Below are 7,774 nucleotides of genomic sequence, written 5' to 3' on the forward strand. Positions count from 1 at the left end.
CACCTGTGGTCCCAGCTACTTGGGAGGCTAAGGCAGGAGACTCGCTTGAGCCCAGGAGTTGGAGGTTGCTGTGAGCTGTGATGCTATGGCACTCTACCCAGGGGGACAGCTTGAGGCTCTGTCTCAAAAAAAAGAGAGAGAGACTATGATTCTCTCTTTACGTGCGAGAATTCTGGGTACTCTTTGAAATGTGAGTATGACTGTGGAAGGCAGAGAACGCAGAATCGCTGCAGTCTGGCCAGTCTCCCCGCGCTTGTTCCAGCCTCCCCGAGCCCGGACGTCTGGACCGGTAGGAGGTGGAGGAAAGAAGTGCAAGCGCCATGCGCGGGAGGAGCATCTTGAAGGCACAGAATCAAACAAGCCCAGCTGTAGTGAATAGAAGGAGGGATCTGAGTCGTGGACAGGCAGAGTGAGCCTCCCAGGAACTGTGCTCTCTGCCTCTCGATTCCTCCCGGGTGCGGCGCTGCTGCCCCATGGGATGCGTTCCTGGGGACTGGGCCTGGATAAGGTCGGGCCTCCTGGGCCTTTGTCCGGAGGAAAAGGACTGTGGAGTAGCCTCAGGTCTGGAGCATGGGTAGGGGCTGGAGACTGTAGGGGTGCAGTGCAGGCACAGAGGACAGCGGGAGTCCAGGGTCTAGGCTGGCTCTGATTGGTGCACAGGACCTTTTAGGAGCCTCGAGCTCATACACCCGCATGTGGGTGAGACCCCTGCTGCCCCACACCGGGAGCTGGGTCCAGTTCACAGACCTGCTTTTGTCCAGGGTCTCCCTGTACCAGCCAATTTCTAGACTCCGTAGCACCCTGGCTGGCTCAGGTAGGGGAGCAGAGACTCTAAAGAATCTAGGTCACGAATTAACACAACTATTCTCCCATTGATGGACATTTAGACTGTTTGCAACTTTTCGCTATTACAAAGTTGCCATAACCTCTTATACATACTTCTTTCATAAATAAAGTAGTGATCAAACCGAAAAAAAAAAAAAAGAATCTAGATCACGGTTTCCAACCCCACATGAAGTATTGCTCTTTTTCAGGTTTAGTGTTGGGAAAACTGGGCTAGGGGATGACAGATGTCTGATAAGCACGTGCTCTGTGTTTGTCTCCTGTGGGGAGACCGAGAGGGGAGATCCCAACAGTCCTGGGTTCGACAGCGCTTCTCCTTCAACGCTCAGAAAGGGTGGGGTTTTGTCCCCACGCGTCGGACTCCATAGATGCTCCCGTTTGATTCTAGAAGGATTCGGTGCCTGGTTCTGGGGTGCTTATTCCGCACCATTGGAAAATGGGGAAATGGATGGAGGGTTGCCCATGCTGGAGACGGTAGGCATTTGGCTGGGGGTGGAGAAAATGAGTTGAGGGGCCCATTGGCCGCTTCCCTTTAATGCTCTCTTAATGGCTCTGTCCTTAGGGAGAAACCCCTGAGTGGGCCTAAAGCGTCAGGCGGTGTGCCTCTCTGACCCTCGGTTTCTCCCTGTGCCGCTCCTCTCCGCGTTCCTTCTTGCTGCCCAGCCTGCTCCTCTGTGCGAGGGACCTAGGCCCAATAGTTAGGCCCAAAGGCGGTGGACTGGGGAGGCGCTCCCAGTTTCTGGGGAACGCAGGGTTCTGGCTCCACCGGGTGATGCTTCCGCACCAACATCTTAAGTGCAGCCGGCCGTTGATGGGCAGCGGAGCCAGAGGTTAGGGAGTCCCCTGTGGGCCAAAGGAACTTGGTTGCCTTACTGCAGCTCCGGTTTCCCAGACTAATTTATCACCTCCTCTACTCTCCATCACACTAAGGCCACCCCATCAAATTCTAGACACTGGACTTATGAAAGGAAGAGGCCCGGCTAGCTCAGTCGGTAGAGCATGAGACTCTTAATCTCAGGGTCGTGGGTTCGAGCCCCACGCTGGGCGACTCGTTTTCTTGGGGTTGGATCTAGCAGTCCGGAAATTCAGTCGGCTCTTACTGAGTTCCTACTGAGCGCTACAGGACAGAGTGCCCCTTGGCGCCTTTTCCAAGCAGGATGTCCCAATGTCTCTGGATCAAAAAACTCTGTTCCAATCTTGAGAGGTCCTTCTATCTGCTCCCAGACTTTTGCCTCCAGCGCGCTCACGGAGGAGTGAGCAGCGAGGAGTGTCTGTGAAGTAACCACATCCTGAGCTGGGGCGTGGGGTCTCCAGCCCAGGACTGTGTGGCGGCAGCGGAAGACCAAGGTAGACCGCTAGATGGGGAGAAGGGAGCAAGGGCCGCACCCTACTTTGTGCCGTGCAGAGAGTGCCCGGGGCTTTGGAGTCCCTCCACGTTCGCATTTACCACTTCCCGGTATCTCTGACAGTCACTACTTCCTTCCCAACTCCACTGCTCCACGAAGACAGTACGACGGGCACAGAGGCAAGCCGGAAGCACAAATGTTTGTGGCTCGTTGGTCTAGGGGTATGATTCTCGCTTAGGGTGCGAGAGGTCCCGGGTTCAAATCCCGGACGAGCCCGTGTCTTTTACACAAAATCTTAAACTCTTTTCCTAGAGATTGGGGAACCTTGAGTGACCTGATTCCTGGGCATCTAACTTCGACACTGCAGGAGGTAATAAAGGAAAATCTTTTAAAAGCTTCAGTTTTGGGAGGCCGAGGCGGGTGGATTGCCTGAGCTCATAGATTAGAGACCAGTCTGAGCGAGAGCGAGACCCGGTCTCTAAAAATAGCCAGGCTTTGTGCGGGCGCCTATAGTCCCAGCTACTCCGGCGCCTGAGGCAAGATAATCGCTTGAGCCCAAAAGTTTGAGGTTGCTGTGAGGTATTTCGTCACGGCATTCTACCGAGGGCAATAAAGTGAGAGTCTGTCTTAAAAAAAAAAAAAAAAGAGCTCCAGCTGATTCCTGAGGTCTTTAATCCTTTTTTAAAAACCAGGGTTTCGCTCTATAGCCGGGTTGGACTTAGGAGCTCAAATGATCTCCCCCCCACCCTCTGCCTCTTGAGTAGCTGGGACAACAGGTGCCCACCACCGCGACTGACTTTTTAAAATTTTAGATTGGTTGTCCTGGGAGTCAAGGGCGTTAAGGACATCCCGGGACAGGGGTCTCTAGAGGGATTTTAGCTCTGGTCTCGTTCAGGCCGGAAGGGGAGGAGAATCCTCAAGAAGCAACGCTTACTTACAGCCATGCGTTTTAAGGGTTCAAGTCCGGTGGGACTTAACCGCCCCTCCCCTCCCCCCAAGGTCTCTGACTGCTGTCTCCGGTGGTCCGGGTGAAGGCACTTAATGACGATGCCTAGAGCCTTCCTCCCTTGTTTTTTTCCCTTTCTTTCCTCTTCCTCCCTCCATTTCCTCTCCTCACTTGTGCACTCCCAGGTCTGCTCTGGGCCTGCTGCCCCAGATTGTGAAAGGGTCCCTGGAGCCCGGCTCTGCATCAAGTTTTGGGGTCCGCACCTTCAATACGCCTGAAGAAGCTCTTTTTTGGTTAGTTGGGAGTCCCCGCGGTGTTTGACTTTGGTCCTTTAGGGAGGTTCTGAGTTCTAACTTGGAGAGTGTATTTCCATGTGGGGTGAAGTCTCCCTGTTTCCTAGCAACCATAGGCTGGGCCAATGCAGGCACCTGGCTGTCAAACTTGCTTTCCCCCAGGCTAATATTTCCGTCCTAAAGTTAGTTAAACAAACAAACAAAAAACAACTAACTCACCGGCAGTGCCCATAGCTCAGTGGGTAGCGCATTGGCCATGTATGTCAAGTCAGGCAGTTGAAACAGGTGGGGCCTGCTAAACAATGACAAGTGCAAAAAAAAAAAAAAAATAGCCAGGCATTTTGGTGGGCGCCTGTAGTCCCAGCTACTTGGGAGGCTGACGCAAGAGAATTGCTTAAGCCCAAGAGTCTGAGGTTGCTGTGAGCTGTGATGCCACAGCACTCTACCAAGGGCGACAAAGAGAGACTCTCAAAAAAAAAAAAATCTGCTTTAAGGAAATTACAAAGAAAAACAATGTGGGAGAGACTTGAGTTTTCCATCACATGAATGGGTATGATTGTTGGGGTCAACCTCGCTAAAAGCAACAGAAAATGCTGAATGTTAACACACACACACACACACACACACACACATACACACAACTTTAGAAGCCAAGAAGAGCTTCCAGAAGAGTACAGATATTCCGGGGCAAATTTAAACTGATGTGGGAACCCTGAGGAGGTGTGTGGAACTCCCAAGTTATAGTTTCCAAAAGCATTTGCCAGTCCCTATATCAGAACTGCTTTGTGCCTCTGAGCAACAAAAGAGAACCTAGGACCTGCTCCAGGAGGCCCAGATCCTAGCCTGAAAAATGAGTCTATGCAAAAATACACTCATCTTTCTCTATCCTGGCTGCCAGCTGCTTTTGAAAAGTGTCTCTCAAGGGGATATAGATGTCCTAAGATGTTGAGACCTTCTGGTGTCCCTCCAGGGCTTATGAGGAACAAAATCACATTTCCTTCCCCACTCCACAGATCAAGCAAGCCAGGGTGTGGCTCATGCCTGGAATCCCAACTACTTGGGAGTCTGAGGAGGGAGGAGGATGGCTTGAGCCCAGGAGTTTGAGGTTGCTGTGAGCTAGGCTAACAACAGGATACTCTACCCTTGGTGACAGAGCTACACTCTGTCTCAAAAAACAAACAAAACACCTCAAGCAAGAGAGACCCTTTACACGGGAGTAGAAGATGAGAGTTACCACCAATAAACCTAACAAATGTGTAAGAATGCTACTTGGGTAATGCTGAAATGTTATCAGGGTCTTTGAAGTTTGAAGTACAGTGTATCTTTTTGTTCTTCTTGTTGTTGCAGTTTTCCCGGGTCAGGTTTGAACCCACCACCCTCAGTATATGGAGCTGGTGCCCTAATCACTGAGCCACAGGCACTGCCCCATGAAGTACAGTATATCTTAACCAAGTAGTTGATCACTCAGCTGGGTTCAGGTTAATCTACCAACAACGGATTAACTGACATGTGCCATGGAGGGAAGAGGGTGGGGGACACACCCTCACCCGTGTGCATTCTTGCCAAAAACATTTAACCTGAACCTAATCACAAAAAGAAATATTAGAAAGACCCAGACAATCGTCCTAGTCTCTTTATAAATGCCAATTCGTCCATAATCTTTCAGGGCAGGTCTGGCTCCAGTTGTGGGCCTCCACCTGTTGTTCTTCTATTTTTGTGTCCCATGGTGACCCATAGTACCAGTCCTGGGCGTTTGAAGCCTGTAGTCTCCTCTGGTTTGCTTTTTGAGGTTTCACTGCTCCCACATCTTCCAGAGCCCTAGGGTCAGGACAAGGGCAAGAGGGGCTGCAACCCTAAACCAGTGGAGAGCTGAGGTCTGCTCAGAGAAGTCCAGGCCTCCTCTTTCTCCTATTTTCTGCTAAAATGCAAATGATTTTAAATAAGTGAAAACCTAGTGCAGGGACCTTCCACATCCAAAGGGTGAATCACATCTAAGAATAAGGAGCTGGTGAATGCAGGGACAATGAGGATCCTTGGCCTCTGGTTCATTGATTCTGAACCACCACATCTATTTTCTCCAGGTTCATGAGGGCAGTTGGAGCATTATGCCCGACAATTCATCCTCTGGGCCTGTGGCCAGAGTGCCAGGGCAGGCAGCATTAAAGGAGACTACAAGACTCAACAACTAAATGTGAAGTGTAGTCTCTCTTTGCTTCTGGATTTTTATTTTTTTAAGCCATAAAAGATATTACTGGGGAAAATTTGCATATGGGCTATGTGAAGTGTAGTCTCTCTTGCTTCTGGATTTTTATTTTTTTAAGCCATAAAAGATATTACTGGGGAAAATTTGCATATGGGCTGTAGATCCTCTTTGCTGCAAGAAAGAGAAATGATAAATCGGAAGGAGCGTTCCTGGGGTCAGGGCATTTATTTACCTTTGGATAAATTACAAGCCACAATGAATAAAGAAGGGTGGGTTTCCAGGAAAATGCCAGGGGTTGTGTCCACAATAATAGGAGTGCGGATTTGGGCAGCGCCATCAGGAGCGCTTTGCCTGCCACTCTGCACCCCTTCTTACACCTGTGCCTGGAAATGCCAGGTCCAGGGTAGAATCTATCTGAGCCTCCTCATCTTCCAGGCATTGGCCAAACTGAGTCATGGCGCCCAGCTTTGGACAGTAGCACAGGAGGCCACAGAGAAGGCTTTGACTTCAGCATTCGACTGAGCCTTGGAGAGTCCACTATTTCATACGGTGTTGTGCTGCACTGTCTTCCTCCCCAACACTGTCCAGCCGGACCCAGTGTTCATCAAACACAGAAAAGGATGGTCAAAGGGGCTTCCATGGACCAGCCAGTCAGAACCCTCATTGCTCCTGACTCATCCCAAGAAGAACCCAATGCTTTTGGGAGTCCTGGAGGAAGCAGGCTAGTTGAGGCTGGGGCACTGTAAGAACCAGCCAACTTTTCTTGAGTAAATGTTCAAACCAATTCTAGAATCACTTTCGAGCCACTGGTAATGAATTATTCCTTCTTCTAAAATTCTAAGTAGAGGGCTTAATGGTGAATCCAGTGGCCTAAAAGGGTAAGGCACTGGCCTCTAACCAGGGATTGTGGGTTTGAGCCCCACCTGGGGTAATATGATTTCTGTGTGGATGTTTCCTTTTTTGGATTAAAAGAACCACACAAAATCTAAAAGGAAAAGCAAAAAGACTTGAATTCAAAAAACAGAATGTGTAGATATGTTTATGTAGAAAGACAGGAATAATATAATATGTAGAAAAACAAAGGGTATGAATTGGGAAGGGAAACAATTTGACAACAAACTCAAAGATCCTCTCCAGATGAGGGGCATTAAAGTAACAGGTGTTCATTTTTCTCTCAACACAAGGAAGGAAGAAATAGCAATGCATGCTGGGCGGTGCCTGTGCCTCAAAGGAGTAGGGCCCAGGCCCCATATGCTGGAGGTGGTGGGTTCAAACCCAGCCCCGGCCAAAAACTGCAAACAAACAAGCAAAAGCAATGTATACTTCTCATATATTTCATTGGGAAAATGTGGGGGCCGCAGATTTAGTTTTTGTGGAAAACAATTCTGGTATACACTTTGATCTGTCAATTCCACACCTGCAAATCCACCAGTGGAAACAGGAGATGTAGAAAACAGACTCCTTTGATAGGTGAGTGTGTAGGAATTGAATAGGCACTTGAAGAATTGGAAGTGGCCTGAGCAAATGATAACATGGACTTGAAGTGGTTTACTATTGTCAGTGATTTTCTTCTTGGCATTCAGTTTCAAAAGTAACTTCCATGACTTTCCATGGTTCCTCCAGGGTGGGAAAGGCTTCCTTGGCAGAGTCTTGGTGTCTAGCAAACTCTGTACAGTATGCATGTGACCCTGTACAGTATGCATGTGACTCAGAACTCTGGTGGTGGGAGGATCAGTGTCCACTAGAACAAGATGCCAGCCGGGCTCTAGAAAGAAAATTCAGGAGTCCAGGCGTGTGGTAGACCCTGCACCTCTAGTCTCCCTCCCTTCCTCCTTCCTTCCCTTTCTCTTTCCGTTTCCTTCTCTAAAGAAGGCGGGGAGAATCCCCCCTAAAAACAGGGCTGCTGCAGTTCATGTACTAAGGTGGTTCTTGGGCTGGTTGATTAACAATAATTAATAACATGCTGGGTTCAACCTCTGGCGCCGGCTGGGTGAGGAGGGGAACAGAAATGATGAGCCGCAACTGCCTCTAGCCAGAGCCGCCGCCCCTTCTTCTTCTGTTTTAAAAGTCTGTTTGTTAACTGCTGTATCCCCAGTGCCTGGCATACAGCAGGAGCTCAATAAATATTGAGTGAATGAGTGAC

The 7,774-nt window shown here is 49.5% G+C and overlaps 2 non-coding genes across 2 annotated transcripts; both read left to right on the plus strand.

Moving 5' to 3' along the window:
• Nucleotides 1-1,817: 1,817 nt before the first annotated feature.
• TRNAK-CUU lies at nucleotides 1,818-1,890 on the plus strand. The gene has a single exon. It is a non-coding gene; the product is annotated as a tRNA-Lys (tRNA).
• Nucleotides 1,891-2,393: 503 nt separating this feature from the next.
• Nucleotides 2,394-2,465, plus strand: TRNAP-AGG. The gene has a single exon. It is a non-coding gene; the product is annotated as a tRNA-Pro (tRNA).
• Nucleotides 2,466-7,774: the final 5,309 nt, after the last annotated feature.

Source organism: Otolemur garnettii, unplaced genomic scaffold (assembly GCF_000181295.1).
Source record: "Otolemur garnettii isolate 467f Iridium unplaced genomic scaffold, OtoGar3 scaffold00044, whole genome shotgun sequence".
Taxonomy (NCBI): domain Eukaryota; kingdom Metazoa; phylum Chordata; class Mammalia; order Primates; family Galagidae; genus Otolemur; species Otolemur garnettii.